Below are 19,199 nucleotides of genomic sequence, written 5' to 3'. Positions count from 1 at the left end.
AAGGAACATGTGAGCTGATGACTTCTCTGAGCTGCTACACAACCTGAAGACTCCTACCTCCAGATTCCTTGTTGCAAGAGGTAATAATAAACCCTCCTGACCCCCAGGCATCCTCCAACAAAGCTAGGTCACGTAGACACAGGGGTCTGGGAGAGAGGGACTGTAGTTCAGTTCCTGGCACCTCACAGGAGGGTTTATTTAAGAGGAATGAGCAGGGCTTTGCAATAGTTTGGGGGCATGATGGTCAAAGAGGGGAGGCCCCTGTTCTTTACAATAACGTTACAGAGCCCAATCATTCATCCCAGGACTGAGGCTTGCTAAGCTCAGCATCCATGGATGTTGTGGCTCACCTTTGGGCTGGGACCCAACATGGGCTCTCCCAGCACCTTCCCCTCACTCCTTTCCTGTGTGGGGGCTCCCAGGTCAACAGAAGAGGGAGAGGGGTTCAGTTGTTCTCAAAACCCTCAGCCACAAGGCTACTGATGATGATCTCAACCCACTCCCATGGCCTCAAGTATGAGTATGAGAGGTTCAAGTCTGAATGTCAGTAATGTCCTAGGAAGCTTTTCTTCGACCCTTGTTTGTGCACTGAATACACTGCAGTGATAGGAAATTAATCCAAGTTCTGGAAAGCAGTGAAGTCCCTGATCAACACAGCCGTATTTCACAAAGGCTATGCCTTCCAAGTCTTCAAAGCTGTAATAAGGGCCCTAGGAAGTCTCCTGTCTAACCATAAAATAATAGTGGACTCTAAGAAGCCAACTGGTGATATGACAGTTCAGGATTATGATAACAAATAATTACACATGGCTCATAACCTGGCCATGTGGCCCCTCCCTGCTCTTGAAAACACTAAGACAGGAGTCTTGTCTGTACCTTCTGATCTAAAGACAGCAACAATGCATAGTTCGACCTGGATCCTTGGTAGAATTTGGGATTCAGAGTTGATCACTAGAGGTCTCATCAGTGGACATGGTGGCCATTGTGGCCAAATGGGCACTGAAAGCCCTTTAGAACTTCTGCAACAGTGATACAAGATTATTAAGGAATGTGAACAGGCCATTGGGTTGGAAAGCACAGGGGCTTGGATGCTGGGCTGGATGACTTCTAAGGATATCTCCTGAAATTTTTGTCTTTGAAGAAGAAGACCTACAAATGTTTAGTGCTACTGCTATGGACTGAATTATGTGTTCTCTAAATGCATATGTCGAAGTCTTAACCATCAATCTGACTGTATTTGGAGATGGGGCCTTTATGGAGGTCATTAAGGTCAAATGAAGTCATAAGGGTAAAGCCTGGACCTGATAGGGCTATGGCCTTATAAGAAGAGACAAGACTCTCTCTCGCTCTCTCTGCTCCCCCCTGCCCCCCCCCCCCGCCCTTGCCATGTGAGAACACAGTAAGAAGATGGCCATCTACAAGCCAGGAAGAGAGCCGTCACCAGGAACGGAATAGATTGGCAATTTGGTTTTTTGGTTTTTGTTTTAAGATTATTTATTTATTTGAGAGAGAGAGAGAGCATGAGCATTTGGGGGGGGGGGGGCAGAGGGAGAAGCAGACTCCCTGCTGAGCAGGAAGCCCAACTCAGGGCTCAATCTTAGGACACTGAGATCATGACCTGAGCTGAAGGCAGATGCCTAACCAACTGAGTCACCTGGGCACCCCTAGACTGCCATTTGATCTGGGATTATCAGCCCCCAGAGCTGTGAGAAAATAAATTCCTGTTGTTTAAGCCACCAACCGATGATATTTTGTCATGGCAGCCTAAGCAGACTACACCAGCTATGTATCAGAGTACTCAGAATTACTTAAGGAGAGGTCAGGAGCCCCAAAACAAAGGAAAGGCTCTTCTCTTTGTCAAGGTGAACACATTCAGTAGGCAGCTGATCAAGTCCCAGGTTGACTCTCTAAAGGCTGCTTCCCTGGGCTGAGGTTCTAGTAAAAGTTGCCATCCGCCTCCACACTCTTTACTATGCTGTAAAGAAAAGATACAGAGCCCTTCCTAAGAAGGTTAAGTGGTGTCTCTGGGTCTCTGATGTTCTCTTCTACCTGCTGAGACTAGAGTTAGCGGAATCTTCATATCTCCTCTATCGGGCAGCCAAAAATCCCAAGAATGCCTTTATGTCAGAATGGATGTTCTGCAGAACCTGGGAAAGTACACAGAAGTCCAGGGTGGGTATGAGCCGCTACACTCGGCCAAGAGCAAATCAAAGGAGGACTGGATTTTACATGCAAGGAAAAGAGGTTCTGAAAGGTTATTTAACTCATCCAAGTAAGTGATAGAACTAAGACACAACTCTAAGCCCGCAGTCTTAACTGTAAGCTCTACACGGTACTGGAAATAAGGTGTAGTATAAATGAGAAACTGAAAATCGCCCTTCATCCCATAGTCAAAGGTCGCAACTGTTAACATTCTAGTTTATTTTTCTCCAGTTTTAGAACTTGGGGTTGCATTATACATATTCTGTTTTCATCTTTTGCTTCATCTAATATCATAAATATTTCTTGTGACATTAAATATTTTTCTAAAGCATGAAAAAAATGAAAGAGAACTGGCTGCAAGTTTCCTTCTGGGGGATACGTGTAAATGCTTTTATCTTCCATTCAATGAAGAAGAATCCAGTGTGTAAATCTGGAAACTGAGGCATGTTGATGATTGAGGGACATACGTGGACCCACATCTTGGGAAATCACCATGAAAGGAGTCCTTTGCTGAAGGAGGACCAAATGGAAAACCTGGGCATGGGTCCATCTCTCACCAATTAAAATTCAGTGCTCCCAGATATGTTTGCCACTTTTCTGATGAGAGGACAGACTCCTACCCTTCAAGGGCACCTACATGGGACAGACTGACTGGACGGCTGGCTTGCCTTCAGCTGTTAACATCCCCCTTCCCTTATTTGAAATCAGACATCAGCTAAACCCATACTATATCAAAATCCAGTCTGAAGTGGAAGGAAGAAGAGGACAGAAGTCTGTCATCCATGATAGCGTAGGAATTTCTGTCTAGCTGCACACCCACCATATCATAATAATAATAACTCTTGCCTACTACAGTGTTCTCTTACATTCAAAAAGATACTCATATTTTTAAGGAACAAAGGAATAATAAACCCCTTTATTATCAGTTGAGTGTTGTATTATCTATAGCCAAATACTATATAGCCCCAGTCTATACAATGAAAATCCACTCAACCAATCTCAGCTACTCCTGGTTTTCTCCATCATAGATTCCTAGGTATCCTGGACAACGAACCTATGTTTTTAGAGGTGGGAAGGGACAAAGGGAGAGAGAGAATCTTAAGCAGGCTCCACTCCCAGTATGGAGCCCAGTGCAGGGTTCAATCTCACAACCCTGAGATCATGACCTAAGCCAAAATCAAGAGTCAGACCCTTAACCAAGAGCCACCCAGGAGCCCTGATGATAAACTTATTGGACTAGAATAAGGTCTCCATGAGAAAAGGGGTCTTTCCATTTCCCTATCAACATATCCCCACCATGCAGAGGAATACCCACACGTAGCAGGTGTTTACTGGTGTTGTTGAATGAAAGGTGTTCCTAGATGCCTTCCACCAGAGTTACTGTTTCCTTGACGGGGGCGGGGGTGTCTCATTCCTTCATCATCTACCTCACCATCCTCCTACCTTAGTCAGACTCCTGAAAGAAAGGGAGGCTGAAGCAATGCACAGGGAAAAGAAAGCATACTGACCCAGGAATCAGAGCCACTCATGGTCCATTTCTCAGCTCTGTGGCCTTAGGCAAGTCCCTTGATTCCTCTGAGCCTCTTCAGCTAAATGATAGTGATGATGACTACCAGTGATAATCAATGAATGCATTAATTAATTCAATGAAAGCCGCAGAATTGATTATTCATTGATGCCTAGTGTCATATTCCACTCATCCCCCAGGTGCTGGGAATATGGGCTATTGACGCCTCTGTCCTCCCTACTCAAGGTTACACCACTTCTATAGGGTGGTCCCGGATGAATGACTGCTGTGTGGACATGAGGAAGCAGCTCTTGGTTTCAGTTCAGGACAATTCTAAAGGCCATCCCACTCCTGAGTTCCCTCTAGGAGCCCTGAGTCCTCAGTTAGGCCCAAATGGCAGGCCAGGTCCTCTCTACCCAGCCCTGCCTCGCCAGTTTCCTTAGAGTCATCTCCAGAGAGTAACCCCGGGGAGCCCTTCTGCATGCAATTCTCCATTTCAGAGTCTGTTTCCAGGAAACCTTATCTAAAACAACGCTGATGGGCAGGAGGATAACAATGATGTCTTCCCCAACAGGCCTGTGGGAGTCTGGGACGAAATAGTCCACGTTCACGGCTCTCGAAGTTGGCACTGTCCAATGTGTGTTACTTTAATCTGAATCTGAAGCCTTTCTTCGGGAGGAAAAAAAAATTGATCCCCTTGAGAGACGTTTGGTGTGATTTATTTCTCCTTATGATGTCATCCCAAAAGGAGATCCGTTAGTCTGTCTGATCTGGTTGTTCCTGTCCTGGGTCCCCAGGGCAATGACTCCACAGGGTGGGGCTGTATCCTATAATATGCTCCCGGAGTCCTTGCCATTCTGTATGCTGTGAAAGTTTCACTCTCTCTGGGCTCTTCCACCAGAATTCGTTCCCCACAAGCTATAAATAACCCCGATCACCTCTTTTCTTAGCTTCCAAGAGAGCTAATCCCCTGTCTAGTGCTTTATCAGTCTATTGAGAAACGCCCAGAGAAACCTGCCAATCTAAACAGAATATAGTGTGGGAAATCATATTAGACCTCCCTGTAATTCACCAAACGTTGCAGGCAGTAAAATTCTAATTCCACACTGACTCTTTTATTGTAATGAGAATAGAAATTGATGCAACGTCAATCCATCCTTATTGCAGTATTAAGATTCTCCTAAAATACTACGCTCCACTCCCAACTCTGGGGAAATCCCATGCTAACTTACTCAAAACTGCCCTAAAATCAGCCTTAGATTGTTCAGAATCTTTAGTCTGATGATATGAAGAGAGGATTGTGCCTCTTTAAAAAAAAGTCATTCCCACTGGGATCTCGAAATAGATGCTCTTAGAAAATTCACTAATGCAAGGCGGCCTGGATGGGACAGAAATGCAGACTGAAAACTTGAGACAAGGTGCATGTGAGTGAATGTTGGCCCATATCTATTATTCTCCCCTGAGAGCATCTTTATGCCTACCTGTCAAGGAAGAGCTCGGTCATGGCTCCAGAGAAAAGTCCACAATGGAGACAGAACCTGGATAGAAGGCAGGTAGATAGTGATAGGAGAAAAGTCCACACTTCCAGGCCAGGTAGGGCAAGTGGAAAGACATCCACGTGAGTGGCTCGGACATCATTCCAGACAAATTCACATTTCTTTGAAGACTCTGAGCTAACAATCAGGAGGAGATAGCAGAGTGCAGTGGCACCCACTTGACATTTCTGTGTCTTCATCATTTCCAGAAGTCTGATTTTGATCAAGTAGCATTGTCCCTAGCCTCAGGGAACAAATTATATCTCTAAGATATTCTAAGGAATATCTTCAGAGAAGGCTTGTAATGAGCCAAGTAAATGCTGAGGGCTTGTGGGAAAGACATTCATCCATGGAAAGAGAGAGGCAATCCTATGATCCTGTCATTCCACTCCTAGGTTATCCCAACACACATGCATATTGATATATATTTACCAAAATATAGATATGGGGAGTCACAGAAGCACTATCCATGATCTACAAAACTTGGAAGCAACTCAAATAACCATAAACAATAAAGCACATAAATTCTGGCATAGGTATGCAATGGAACACCATACACTAATGACCATGGACAAGCTATGCCTACTCTCAACTTCCCCAAAGTCATATAATTAGTGGCAGAGCTGGGGTAACAGAGTTTTCTTCTTCCTTCTGCATCTGTGCAGCAGGAGAACAGAAATGCTGGCAGCAATAACAAGGGAGCATTGACCTACTTCTAGGCCATTTATCTGTGAGGAATTGAGCAAATTCCTTCCTCTTTTGACCACTCAATCTCCACCTGGAAAATAAGGGCTTTCACCAAGACCCTGTTTGGAAGTTTTTTAGTTCAAACTTCTAGCAACCAATGATCTGATAATGAAGAGTGTGCCCAGGACCACACAGAGGGGGAATGCAGAGTACGAAAATAGGGAAATCAGAAAGTCAGTTGGAAGCTTAGAGTCAAGAAAGAAGTCTATCTCTGTCAGGTGTATCATGGCCTGAATTGTGTTCTCCCAAATTCATATACTGAAATCTTCACCCCTGTACCTCAAATATGACTATATTTGGAGACAGGGACAGTAAGTAGAGAAACTAATGTAAAATGAGGTCATATGGGTAGAGCCTCATCCACATAACTACTGTCCTTTTCAGAAGAGAAGATTGGGATGCAGACAGCAAGGCCAAGAGAAGACCACATGAGGACACAATGAGAAGGTGGCCATCTCAAGCCAAGGAGAGAGTCCTCAGGAGAGACCAACCCTGTAGACACTTTGACCTTCAACTTCCAGCCTCCAGAACTGTGGGAAAATGAATTTGATCATTTGTTATGGCATCCCAACCAGACTAACACAAGGTGCTATTAGATGGTGGGAAATGTTAGGCCCCTTAGATACAGCACCTTGCATATAGTACGTATTTAGCCATTCCCAACCTTCACCATGCAGCAAAATCACCGGGAGCCTTAAAAATAAATATGTAAGTTCTCTGACATCGGCTGTAGCAACATTTTTCTAGATATGTCTCCCTAGGCAAGGGAAATAAAAGCAAAAATAACCTATTGGGACTATATCAAAATAAAAAAGCTTCTGCACAGCAAAAGGAAACAATCAATAAAACTAAAAGACAACCTACTGGATGGGAGAAGGTATTTCACAAACAACAGATCTGAAAAAGGGTTAGTATCCAAAATATATAAACAACTTACACAAGTCAACATCCAAAACCCAAATAATCCAATTAAAAAATAGGCAAAAGACATGAACAGACATTTTTCCAAAAAAGACAAATGGATAGATGGCCAATAGACACATGAAAGAATGCTCAATGTCACTAATCATTAGGGAAATGCAAATCAAAACTACAGTGAGATATCACCTCGCACCTGTTAGAATGGCTAAGACCAAAAATACAAGACACAACAGGTGTTGGTGAGGATGTGGAGAAAAAGGAACGTTCATGCACTGTTGGTGGGAATGGGCACTGGTACAGCCACTGTGGAAAGCAGTATGGAGGTTCCTCAAAAAGTTATAAATAGAACTATCCTATGATCTAGTAATCACGCTAATGGGTATTTACATAAAAAATACAAAAACGCTAATTCAAAGGGGTACATGCACCCCTATGTTTATTGCAGCATTATTTACAATAAACAAATTATAGAAGCAGCCCAAGTGCCCATCAATAGATGAATGGATAAAGATATATATATATTATATATCAAAAAGAATGAAATCTTGCCATTTGCAATGACATGGATGGATCTAGAGAGTATAATGCTGAGTGAAATAAGTCAGAGAAAGACAAATACCGTATGATTTCATCCATATGTGGAATTTAAGCAACAAAACAAATGAGCAAAGGAAAAAAGGAGGCAAACCAAGAAACAGACCCTTAAGTATAGAGAGCAAACTGATGGCTACCGTGGGGTCAGGGGGGAGGCAGGGCTATGGGTGAAACAGGTGATGGGGATTAAGGAGCATACTTGTGCTGAGCACAGGGTGATGTATGGTAATCGCTATATTGTACGCCTGAAACTAATATTACACGTATGTTAACTATACTGGAATTACATAAAAGGCTTCAAAATAAAAAAATGCACATGTTTGAGCCCTGCTCCCAAGGATACCATTTCAACTGGCCTGGAGGTGATTCCAGGTTATTCTAAGGAACAGCCATGCCTGAAAAATCATCTTTCTAGATGGTTTTAGTCATTGGCTTTTCTTACATTCAGCTCTGGGCTTGAGGGTCATGGCCACAGGGAGTCCCCCACTGTGACCACCCCATCCAAGGCAGCCCCTCTATGTCCAAACACTGTTTTACTTTCTCCAGAGCATGAATCGCTCTGTAAAATGATCTTTGATCTACAAGCATACCTCAGAGATACCGCAGGCATCGCAAAAAAAAAAAAAAAAAAAAAAAGGAAATATTCTAATAAGCAAGTCAAATGAATTTTTTGGTTTCCCAGGCATAGAAAAGTTATGTTTACACTCTACTTTATTCTATTAAGTGTGCAATAGTGTGATGCCTACAAAATGTCCATACCTTAATTTAAAAATTCCTTAGTGCTAAAAAATGCTGGCCATCATCTGAGGTTTTGGGGAGTCACAATCTGTTGGCTGATAGAGGGTCTTGCTTCAACATCGATAGCTGGTGACTGACTGGGATGGCGGTTGCCGCAGGTTGGGGTGCCTTAAAATAAGGCAACAATGAAGTTTGTTGCATTGATTGATTTTTCCTGTAAGGAACGATTTTTCCTCCAGTACGTGATGCTGTTTGATAGCATTTGACCCACACCAGAACTTCTAAATTGGAGTCAATCCTCTCAAACCCTACAACTAAGTGTATGAAATATTCTAAATCCTTTGTTGTCATTTCAACAGTCTTCACAGCATCTGCACCAGGAGTAGATTCTGTCTCAAGAAGCTACTTTCTTTATTCATCCCTAAGGAGCAACGAGTCAACCATTAAACTTTTACCATGAGATGGCAGCTATGCAATCCCATCTTTGGGCTGCACATCCCATTCTAGTTGTCCTGCTATTTCCACCCCATCTGCAGTGACGTCCTCCATGGAAGTCTCAAGATCATCCTCAAAGTTATCTGTGAGGGTTGGAATCAACTTCTTCCAAACTCCTGTTCATGTTGGTATTTTGACCTATTCTCGTGAATCACAAATATTCTTCATGGCGTCTAGAATGGTGAATCCTTTCCAGAAGGTTTTCAATGGACTTTGCCCAGATCCATCAGAGGAATCACTGTCTGTGACAGCTAGAGAATGTATTTCTTATGAAATGTATTTCTTAAATAATAAGACTTGAAAGTCAAATTTGTTCCTTGATCCATAAGTTACAGAATAGATACTGTGTTAGGAGGCATAAAAAACATAAATCTCGGGACACCTGGGTAGCTCAGTTGGTTAAGCATCTGCCTTCAGCTCAGGTCATGATCCCAGGGTCTTGGGATTGAGCCCCACATTGGGCTCCCTGCTCAGCATGGAGTCTGCTTCTCCCTCTGCTTGTCACTCCCCCTGCTTGTGCTCACACCCTCCCTCTCTTTCTGACAAACAAATAAACAAAATCTTTTTTAAAAAATCCATAAATATCATTGTCCATCTCTATCAGAACTCTTAGAGTACCAGGTGCATAGTCAAGGAGAAGTACAATTTTGAAAGAATTTTTTTTTCTGAGCACAAGGTCTCAACAGGAGGCTTAAAATATTCAGTAAAGCATATTGTTAACAGATGTGCTGTCATCAGTCTTTGTTGTTCCACTCATAGGGCACAGAGTAGATTTGTCATAATTCATAAAGGCCCTAGGATTTTTGGAATGGGCAATGAACCTGGCTTCAACTCCAAGTCATCAGCTGTATTAGCCCTGACAAGAGAGTCAGCCTCTCCTCTGAAGCTTGGAAGCCAGCTATTGACTTCTCCTCTCTAGCTATGAAAGTCCTACATGGCATCTTCCACCATAAGGCTGTTTTGTCGACACTGAAGGTGTAGCTCCCCTCATTAATGATCTTAGCTCAATCTTCTGGATCACTTCCTATGGCTTCTCCATCAACACCTGCTGTCTCCCCTTGCACTTTGATGTTATGGAGACCCCTTCTTTCCTTAAACCTCATGAACCAACCTCTGCTCACTTCAATTTTTCTTCTGCACCTTCCTGGCCTCTTCCAGCCTTCACAGAATTGAAAAGAGTCAGGGCCTGGCTCTGGATTAGTCTTTGCTTAGATGAGTGTTGTGGCTGGTTTGACCTTCTACGCAGACCATTCAAACTTTCTCTGTATCAGAAATAAGGCTGTTTCATTCTGTTATCATTCGTGTGTTCGCAGGAGTAGCACTTTTAATTTCCTTCAAGAACTTTTCCTTTGCACTCACAACTTAGCTAACTGTTTGGCACAAGAGGCCTAGCTCTTGGCCTCTCTTGGCTTTCAGCATGCCTTCCTTGCTAAGTTGAAGCATTTCTATCTTTTGATTTAACATGAGAGACGTGTGAATCTTCATTCCTAAATAGGGTTATTAATTGTCCTAATTTCAACACTGTTGTGTCTCAAGGATTAAGGAGGTCCAGGGAGAGGGAGAGAAATGAGGGGAATGTCTGAGTGAGCAGAGCAGTCAGAACACACACAATGTTTGTGGATTAAGTTTGTCATCTAATACAGGTGTGGTTTGTGGTGACCCCGAACACTTACAGTAGTAACATCACAGGTCACCGATCATAGCTCACCATAGCAAATACAATAATAATGAGAAGGTTTGAAATATTGTGAGAATTCCCAAACTGGGACAGAGGGACGCGAACTGAGCAAATGCTGTTGGAAAAATGGCACCAAAAGACTTGCTTAATGCGTTTGCCCCAAACCTTCCACTTGTGAAAACCCCGGATCTGCAAAGCACAATAAAATGGTATGCCTGTATATGTTTGTTAATTGCTCTCTCTCTCTAGAAACATAAGTTTCATGAGGTCAGAGACCTAGACTCTTTTCCCTTTTTATTCTGACAATAGTCCCATGAGTTGCATATTATGATCCCTGTTTGTGGGTGAGGACTCTGAGGTGTGGAGAAACCAATGACTTACCCCTGCCCCCCATGACGTGGGGCAGAACTGGTAGAATTTGGGTTTGATCCCAGATTTGACTGAATTGAAAGCCACCCCACTGGCTTACTCACACATGAATTATTTCCTCACCACCCTGTACTTTATAAACCATTTTGCTTTATCACAGAATCCCATTTACTCTCACAAAGGAACTCCATTGAGGGAACTGTCATTAACCCCATTTTACAGATGAGAAAACCGGAGGCCTGCGGCGGGGGGGGTCAAGTGATTCTCCCATGACCACACACTGGAGGGTGGGTGGTTCCTTCTGTCTACAAACCCCAATATGTTTCCCACTTCATTCTTCTGTTTTCCGTTCCCTTCCTTTGCCTGCCTGTCAAGTGTCCTCTTCTTTGTGCTAAGCAGGGAGGGGGCTTGGCCGGCTGTCATCGGAGGAGGGGCAGCCGCCGAGGAGCATCCCGGCAGAACTGCTTCCAGCTGCAGTCTGTGCCCGGCTTCTCCCTGGCAGCTCTGCCGAGCCAAGGCTGCCGGTTGGCACTTCAGTGCTGAATTAGAAAATGATAAGGTTAGAACATTCTAGAAGGTAACAAGGATTAGCATCCCAGCCCTCCATGAAAGAGTCCATGAGAATCAAATGGCAAAGAGCTTATGGAAACAGGGGGATGAGAGCTGACATTTATTAGGCACCTACGGTGTGCCAGGCGTGTGTCACAAATGAGTTCATTTAATCCTGAAGTGGCCTTGAGAGGTATGAGCAGGAAACAGAGGAGGCATTGTTGGCAGCTTCCTCTCTTCTCGGCCCAAATTCTGTTAAATGCCTCACATAATCCCACCCCTCACTGTGTCCTCCGCTCCCAGACTAGGACACACTTCCATCATTTCTATACCAATAACCACTCAACCAGTCTCTTGACATCCTCCTTGGTCCCTTTCCAATTTAGAGGCCTACAGCAGCCAGAAGGATCTTTTCAGCATGCAAATGTGAGCGAGTCTTTCCTCTCCTTACAACCTTTGACAGCTTTCTATTTTTCTTAAGATAAAGGCCAAATCCAGAACAAGGTGTCTCGGTACAAATTCCTGGAGGACTCACCTTCCGCCTTCTCTCCCAGCCAGCCCTCCCTCTCGGCATGCCAGGCCTTCTGGCCCTCTCTTGCTTTCTGTAACAACATCATGTCCCCTCCAGTTACCAGGCCTTTCTACAAGTTGTGCCCTCTGCCCAGGGCACCCTGCCCACCCCTGCCCCTGCCGCCTCCCTTCAGTAATTAAGGCCTGCTCATTCTTCACACCAAACTCAACTATCCCTCTCTCAGAGCCCCTGGACAAGGACACGCCCCTGTGTCATATGGTCTTGCCTCTTGCCTTCCAAGTCTGAAGTGTGCATTCATTAGTGATCCATTGTGGGGGGGGGGGTTGTTGTTATTGTCGTTATTGTTTTAATCTTTATTCATGGGAACAGAACCTTCCTCTGCTTCTGTCCCCCTCATAGCCTGGAAACTAGCACGATGCCAAGCGAAGAGGAAGTCCTCAGTTAATGTGAAGTGTACAAATGTAGGTCTTCATTTTACAAGAGAGGCAAATGGGACTCAGAAAGTTTAGGCCACTTGCCTAAGGTTGCCCAGCAGAGCTGAGACACAAAGCCCTTGACTGCCTGGGGCAGAACTTTGCTCAGCCTGCAAATACGTCAGCCAGCCGGGGCGGGGGGGGGGGGGGGGGGGGGGCTGCTGAGGATTTCAGCTCCATGGAAATAAATGGGCATGCTAAAGTCCACCCCCTCCCCACTCCATCACCAGCCACTTAAGAGGCCAAGGTCCTCAGAGCCGCCCTCAGCTGGGGGGAGGGGGGAGACGGATGCTCCCTGAAGACCCATCTCATTATCCCCAGTCCAAACTGGGACCCTGTTAAAGGATAACTGGCCCATAAATAAACCACACGCTAATTCTGCAACCACACCGGGCAGAGACACTGACCAAAGGCTCACTAATGCAGCCTCTCGCACCCTCCCATCTGGGGCTAATGGCCATTCTCAGAAAATAAATACAGCCCTTTCCGAGCCCCCGGAAGCTATTTGCTATAATGTGAGTGCCTAAGTGAGTGACTGATGAATTAATGGGTCTGTTGAGCACAGTTCCCGGTGCGTCCCCATTCACAGGCGGCGTGCGCTGGTCATCTGGGGGAAGGGATCTGCAAGACCGGGGGCAGATAAAACGGGACGAAAGTGATGGGCACATCTGTGCATGGGCCCACATCTGCAGCTGATCTGTGCCTCTGCAGACACGTGTGCCTGTGCGTGCCCGTGCGTGCGAGCACTCAGGAGCGCGTTAGCATGGGCTGCGTGCATGCTTGTGAGTATGCATTGCCTGTGCACTTGCCCAGCTATACGATGACACCATTCCTGCAGGCTCACTTTATTACCCAGGGTGTACTAGGTACACTTCAAGACCTGGTCCATAGCAGTTACTCAAGAAATACTTGTTTTAATGACTGATGAAGGCTGCCCGCTATTATTAGTACTCCTACCAAGAATACGACTACTACCAGCGATAATTACAACCAACAGAGAGAAGAAAGCATTTCTAGATAGCAGGAGAAAGCAGAACGTTCTCACAGCCGTTGGTGAGCTGAAGGCATTTGGGGAGAGCATGCTCCTTCTCTGATCCTCACCTGTCAAGGGGAGGCTGCAGTTAGCATAGCAAGCAGGAAGTTGAGAGAGTTTATTCCCACAGGCCTCTCTCTCCTTGGAAGAGGCAAGGCCATTCCTTGAGAGAGGAGTTGGCTGGAGGATTACATAAGGGGATCTGAGGACAGGCGGCTCAGACTTGGAGGATTTCCCGAGATAAATAAGCAGATGAGATGGCCACGGTCGATAACAGGACTACCGAGATGCCCTGGGGTGCCTGGGTGAGATTTTACCCATGAATCCAGGCGTGGGGGTGCCATCCTGCTTGCTCCCACATATCTGCAGATCTGCCACAAGGACAAGGCTTCTGGGGAACAGAAGACGCCCCATGAGAGGACCATGAAATAACTGAACTTAGGAGCCCAGGCTGAACGCAGTAGGAAGTTAGGTCAGGGGGAAGAAAGATTAGGAGGGAGAGGAAGGGCCTGGAATCTTTCCACTGGCTGGTAAATCAGAATTAGCCTAAGGCAGTGAGCAAGCTGTTGGACCAGAGGTTGTGGTGGGGAAGTCGGAGAGACGGCTCCTGCAAGGGGGGGCCAAGGGGGCCGATGACGGGAACGTCCATGATGGGAGTCAAGTGGAGGTAACACGTCACCGAAGAGCGGGACGGGTCAGGGATGGCGTCCAGGTCCTCGAGTGGTTTTTTCTCAGGGCGGGCGGGGCTCTTGCACCCTTTGACAATCTTCTAAAAATGACAGACCTTTTCCCTGCAGAGATGCCACATTCATACTCTTTCACCTACAATGTGAAAAGCCTGAATGCTGGCTGGCTGGCTGGTCCTGCCACGGTGAAGGCGGGGCCAGCAGGGGAGAGGGACACTGGGCAGCAGGAGTCCAAGGCTTCGTTGAAGGCAGGGCGGTGATGAGGAGGTGAAGTGATAAGAGGCAGAGGATGCTGGGACGGCCCCCTGTTGAGACACCAGGCTAGTTCACGGGCCTCCAGGTTCAGAGCTGAGTTCTGACACCACGTGCTCCTACTGGAATCCTGAAGAGCACAAGGCATTCACTTTCCATTTACAGCCACCATCTTGGGGTCCATGGGGACGGGGTAGAAAGATGAGGCACAAAGACGGTACCAGGATCTTTTTCCCACAGCTGCTGCCTTCTCCATTTTTCTGAGCATGACTTATTTCCATCTTTACTCCTGTTACTTCTATTCCAAGAGCTGCCGCCAGCTGTCTGTCTGCCACCTCCCAGCGCTTTGGTATCCTTACTCAGCTCCCGCGGCAGTGCTCCTTGCCTGCCCTTCTTCCCTGGGGACCCCAAGCTCCTCTCTCCAGGGGCCCCTTTTCCCTCACCTCCTACCTGGGGTCCTAGGTGCCTCTTCCCATGGGCACGCTTATAAGCGCTCACAGCCTTACCTCCCTCTGCTCTCCCTCTGCACTGAACCTATTTACTCCCCCCACCCCTCCTGAGCAGATTCAGACATGGCTCAGAATCTACAGAAATGGAAGGTGGCTCATCACTGCTCTCCCTGCTTCCAGCAGGTACCAAGCTGCTCCGTGGACCTGACCAGCAGCTCAGAAAAGCCAAACCTTGGCCATTCACTGGTGATTCCCAGGAGCAGAACACACGGCATTGCTTTCCCATGCACCGGGCCATGGAAAGCATGTAAACTAGCCTTTGCCACTGAATGGACAGCTTCAGTGTCCATCACCCAACAGCCTGACTCTCCCTGGGAGCCTCGTGAGAGATCCTCAGCTGGAGATTTGGAGGAGCCAAGAGCTGACACAGGCAAGAAGGACAAGCCAGGAATCTCTGGGCACCAATGAACCAGGACTAGAAGAATAGTTTTGGAAGAGTCTGAAAAACTTGCTGTCTGCAAAAAAAGGAAGATGAGGAAGTCTTTGGGTTTCTTGTGCTTATCCCAAAAGAGTGTTGAGGATCCAAAGGTGGGTCATGAACCCCCACAAGCAGTCCAGGAGCTGTGCTGGGAGCCCCTTTCCTTGCTACCACTACTCTGCACACTCCTTACACCCAAGATGTATCATCCTGTATTATAACTGCCTGATGACCGGTCTCTTTCCTTATTAGACCCTGATTTCCCCTATGGGAATATATCTTTTTCACTGTTGTTATCTCCAGAGTCCAACACAGGGCCTGGTGTATAGCAGGCTCTCAGTGTTTGTGGAGTGAATAATGAATGGAACCAAGGATGGAAGTTATACCCATAATTCATATCTTGAGAGTGCATTCAGGAAGAATTCAGTATTATGACCACCTCATTTAACATCTGCAAATGGCTAGATGTTAGTTGTAAGATAATGCAGTTGTAATGTTAGTTGTAAGATAACGTTGTTCCCAACTGGAATTCAGGTATTCCTATCGACTCTATGCCTAGTTCAAGGTGCTGAATTGCACAATAAGTAGACCAGAATTTGGAGCAGATAAAGTCTATGCACGTGGAGACAGCGGAACATTTGCAAGGTGTATCTCAAGAACTTCTAGAGAAGTCTGAATTTCAAGTATTCTTCCACAACACATATCAAAACCAAATGCTAGAGTATGGGCCCGACTGGGAGTGCATGGACGATGGAAGCCAGGTTAGATGAGAAACCTGTACCACAGCCTCCAACCTGATAGGGAATCTTCAGACTTTTTTCTTTCTGGAGAAATGTTTATTTTTATTTTTCCCACTTTCTCTTGGATGCAGAAGCCAAGAAAAAGCGAAGTTGGAAGACGGCTCTACAAAAACAGTGGGGCCATTTCTGCCACCCAAGTGGGCAGAATAATTTGGTGTAAAGATAGAGCCAATGAGGATGGGAGCCTCGGGGAATCACTGCTACTTTTTCTATATACATAGCAAGAGGTGTAAGGAGTGAGGAGGTGTTCATCTCTACAAGGCCTTTTGGTTACTCCGTGCTGAGGGTCATCAAGAGCTTCTGGAACGAAGATCTGAGTAGCAAACACTCTATAGCAAGTGGGGTATTAACTCAAGATCAAGGTACAGGCTGACAGCGGCTCATGAGCCATGGGGAGCAAGGGGTCTCCAGACAGCCAATCCCGTGCAAGGCCAAGACGCAACAAAGACACGGGTGACCACGGAGGCAGGAGAGTGGGCGTGGCCTAATGGAAGAGGGCCTTCATCTGGAGTCAGGAGGACCTGGGATGGAATCCTTGCTCCAAGTCATTCTGGCTGTAAAAATCCAGGTGGTTTTCTTAAAATCATTCATAAAATGGATATAAGCACGTTTGCCATGGGAAGTAAATGAAATCAATATTGGGAAATGCTGATTCATTCATTCATTCATTCATTCATTCATTCATTCAACATATTTGTGATCGATGATATAACTAGCATTTGTTAGGTGCTTACTACTCACCAGGTACTGTTGGTTTGTTTGTTTCTTTGTTTGTTTCTTTGTTTTTAAGAGTTTATTTATTTGAGAGAGAGAGAGAGCACGAGCACGGGGAAGTGGGGCAGAGGAAGAGGGAGAAGCAGACTCCTCACTGAGCAGGGAGCCCAATGCGGGGCTCGATCCGGTCCCAAGACCCCAAGATTACAACTTGAGCAGAAGGCAGACGCTTAACCGACTGAGCCACCCAGGCTCCCCGTGCACCAGGTACAATTTAAAAAAGCATTCATAAGGGTTAACTTTTTACTTATCTTATTTTAGATTTTATTTATTTATTTGAGAGAGAGAGTATGTGAGAGAGAGAGAGAGGAGAGAGAGAGAGAGAGAGCGTGCATGATTGGGGGAGGGGCAGAGGGAGAAGTAGACTCCCTGCTGAGCAGGGAGTCCTACCCAGGGCTCCATGCAGGGCTGGATCCCAGGACCCTGAGATCATGACCTGAGTAGAGGCAGACGCTTAACCAACTGAGCCACCCAGGCTCCCCTATGTCAACTCTTTCAATCTTTAGAATAACTGGATGAAAAAAGAGTTACTATTTTTATCACAAGTGAAAGAAGTGAGGCACAGAGAGTTTCAGTAGTAGGAGAAAGGTCACACAGCAAGTGAATTGCAGACCTGGGATTCGAGCCTGGGACAGCTGGCTATGGAGACCATGTTCTTGGCCACTATGCTTACTAAGTACTGGACCAGCTTTAGGGACAGGAGATACAGTGGGGAATAAGACAGTCAAGACCTCTGTGCTCATGGGGAGAGAGGCAGTGAACAAATAAGTGAAGAGAATAATCACAGACAGTGATGAGAGCCAGAAAGAAAAGAAAACAGCATATGGTACTATATGCTGGTTAATTGAACATAATAATAAAAAATAAATAAATAAAAATAGAATAGGCCGAGGTGATCTGAGATAGAAAGAGCTACTTCTGATAGGGTGGTCAGGGTCAGCTTCTCTGAGTTAATAAAATCTGAGTTGAGTTGAGATTCCCATGACTAGGAGGAGCCAAGCAGATGATGACTTAAGGGAAAAAGTGTGCCAGAAAAAAAGAGTAGCAGGCACCAAGGCCCTGAGGTCAGAACAAGCTGGGAAATGTCAAGAAACAGAAGGACAAACAGCCATCCTAACAGATGTAAGGCGATATCTCATTGTGGTTTTGGTTTGCATATCTGTGATGATTAGTTACACTGAACATCGTTTCATGAACCTCTGGGCCCATGTATGTCTTCTCTGAAGAAATGCCTATCAATTTCTGCTGGCGATGCTGGAGAGAAATTGGAACTCTTGTACACTCTTGGTAGAAATGCAAAATGGTGCATCCACGATGGGAAACAGTTGGGAGGTTCCTCCAACAATTCCAAATAGAAATACTATATGATCCAGTAATCCCACCTCTAGGTATTTATCCCAAAGAATGGAAATCAGGATCTCAAAGAGATATTAGCACTCCCATGTTCATCCCAGTACTATTCACTGTCGCCAAGTTATGGTAACAATTTAAATGTTCATCAGCAGATGGATGGATGAAGAAAATGTTATGTGCGTACAATGGAATCTTAGCTTTTTCTGGGGGGGAGGGGGAGAGGGCAGAGGGAAAAAGAGAACCTTAAGCAGGCTCCACGTCCAGCGCAGAGCCCAATGCAGGGCTCGATCTCACAACCGTGAGATCATGACCTGGGTGAAACCAAGAGTCAGGTGCCTCATGGACTGAGCCACGCAGGCGCCCCGTAGTCAGCCTTTTAAAAGGAGGAATTCCTGCTTTATGCAGCAACATAGACACACCTCAAAGACATTATGCTGAGTGAGATAAGCCAGTCATAGAAGGATAAATACTGCATGCTTCCACTTATATGAGGCATCTAAAACACTCAAACCCATAGAAGCAGAATAGTGGTTGCCAGGGGCTGGAGAAAGGGGGAAACGGGGAGTAGAAAGTGTCAGTTATACAAGATAATAAGTTCTAGAGCTCTGTTGTACAACATTGTGCCTGTAGTCAACAACCCTTCATTGCACACTTAAAAATTTATTAACAGGTAGATCTCATAATGCATTCTTAGCACAAGAAAAATGTATGTATCATGAAACTAAAATGGGAAAGAAAAAATTATAGAAAAACGCTGGATGACAGTAAGCAAGCCAAGCTGCGGTAAGGTGCTGACTATTTGAGAAAACCGTGGTCAGACCAAGTGGGTCAGGATAAGAAGCTGGATCTTTCTGCACGCAAAGAAAATACCTCTTGAATAGTCTTTAAGGAGAATTGAATGATCTGATTTCACTTTTAAAAGGTCACTCTGTCAGATGTGTCAGGAATGGATCACTCCTGTGTGGTGGAGATTAAGCACTCGGTAAACAGAAGTTCCCTCCACACGCTGGGAGGTCCCTGGGCCAAAGACAAGG

At 45.6% G+C, this 19,199-nt stretch overlaps 1 pseudogene; it reads left to right on the top strand.

Annotated features, from left to right (window-relative positions):
- The first annotated feature begins 522 nt into the window (after positions 1–522).
- On the top strand, positions 523–1,182 carry LOC113267505 (ER degradation-enhancing alpha-mannosidase-like protein 1; annotated as a pseudogene).
- The last annotated feature ends 18,017 nt before the right edge of the window (positions 1,183–19,199 follow it).

Source organism: Ursus arctos, unplaced genomic scaffold (genome assembly GCF_023065955.2).
Source record: "Ursus arctos isolate Adak ecotype North America unplaced genomic scaffold, UrsArc2.0 scaffold_2, whole genome shotgun sequence".
Taxonomy (NCBI): Eukaryota; Metazoa; Chordata; class Mammalia; order Carnivora; family Ursidae; genus Ursus; species Ursus arctos.
This window is presented reverse-complemented; position numbering and strand designations above follow the sequence as displayed.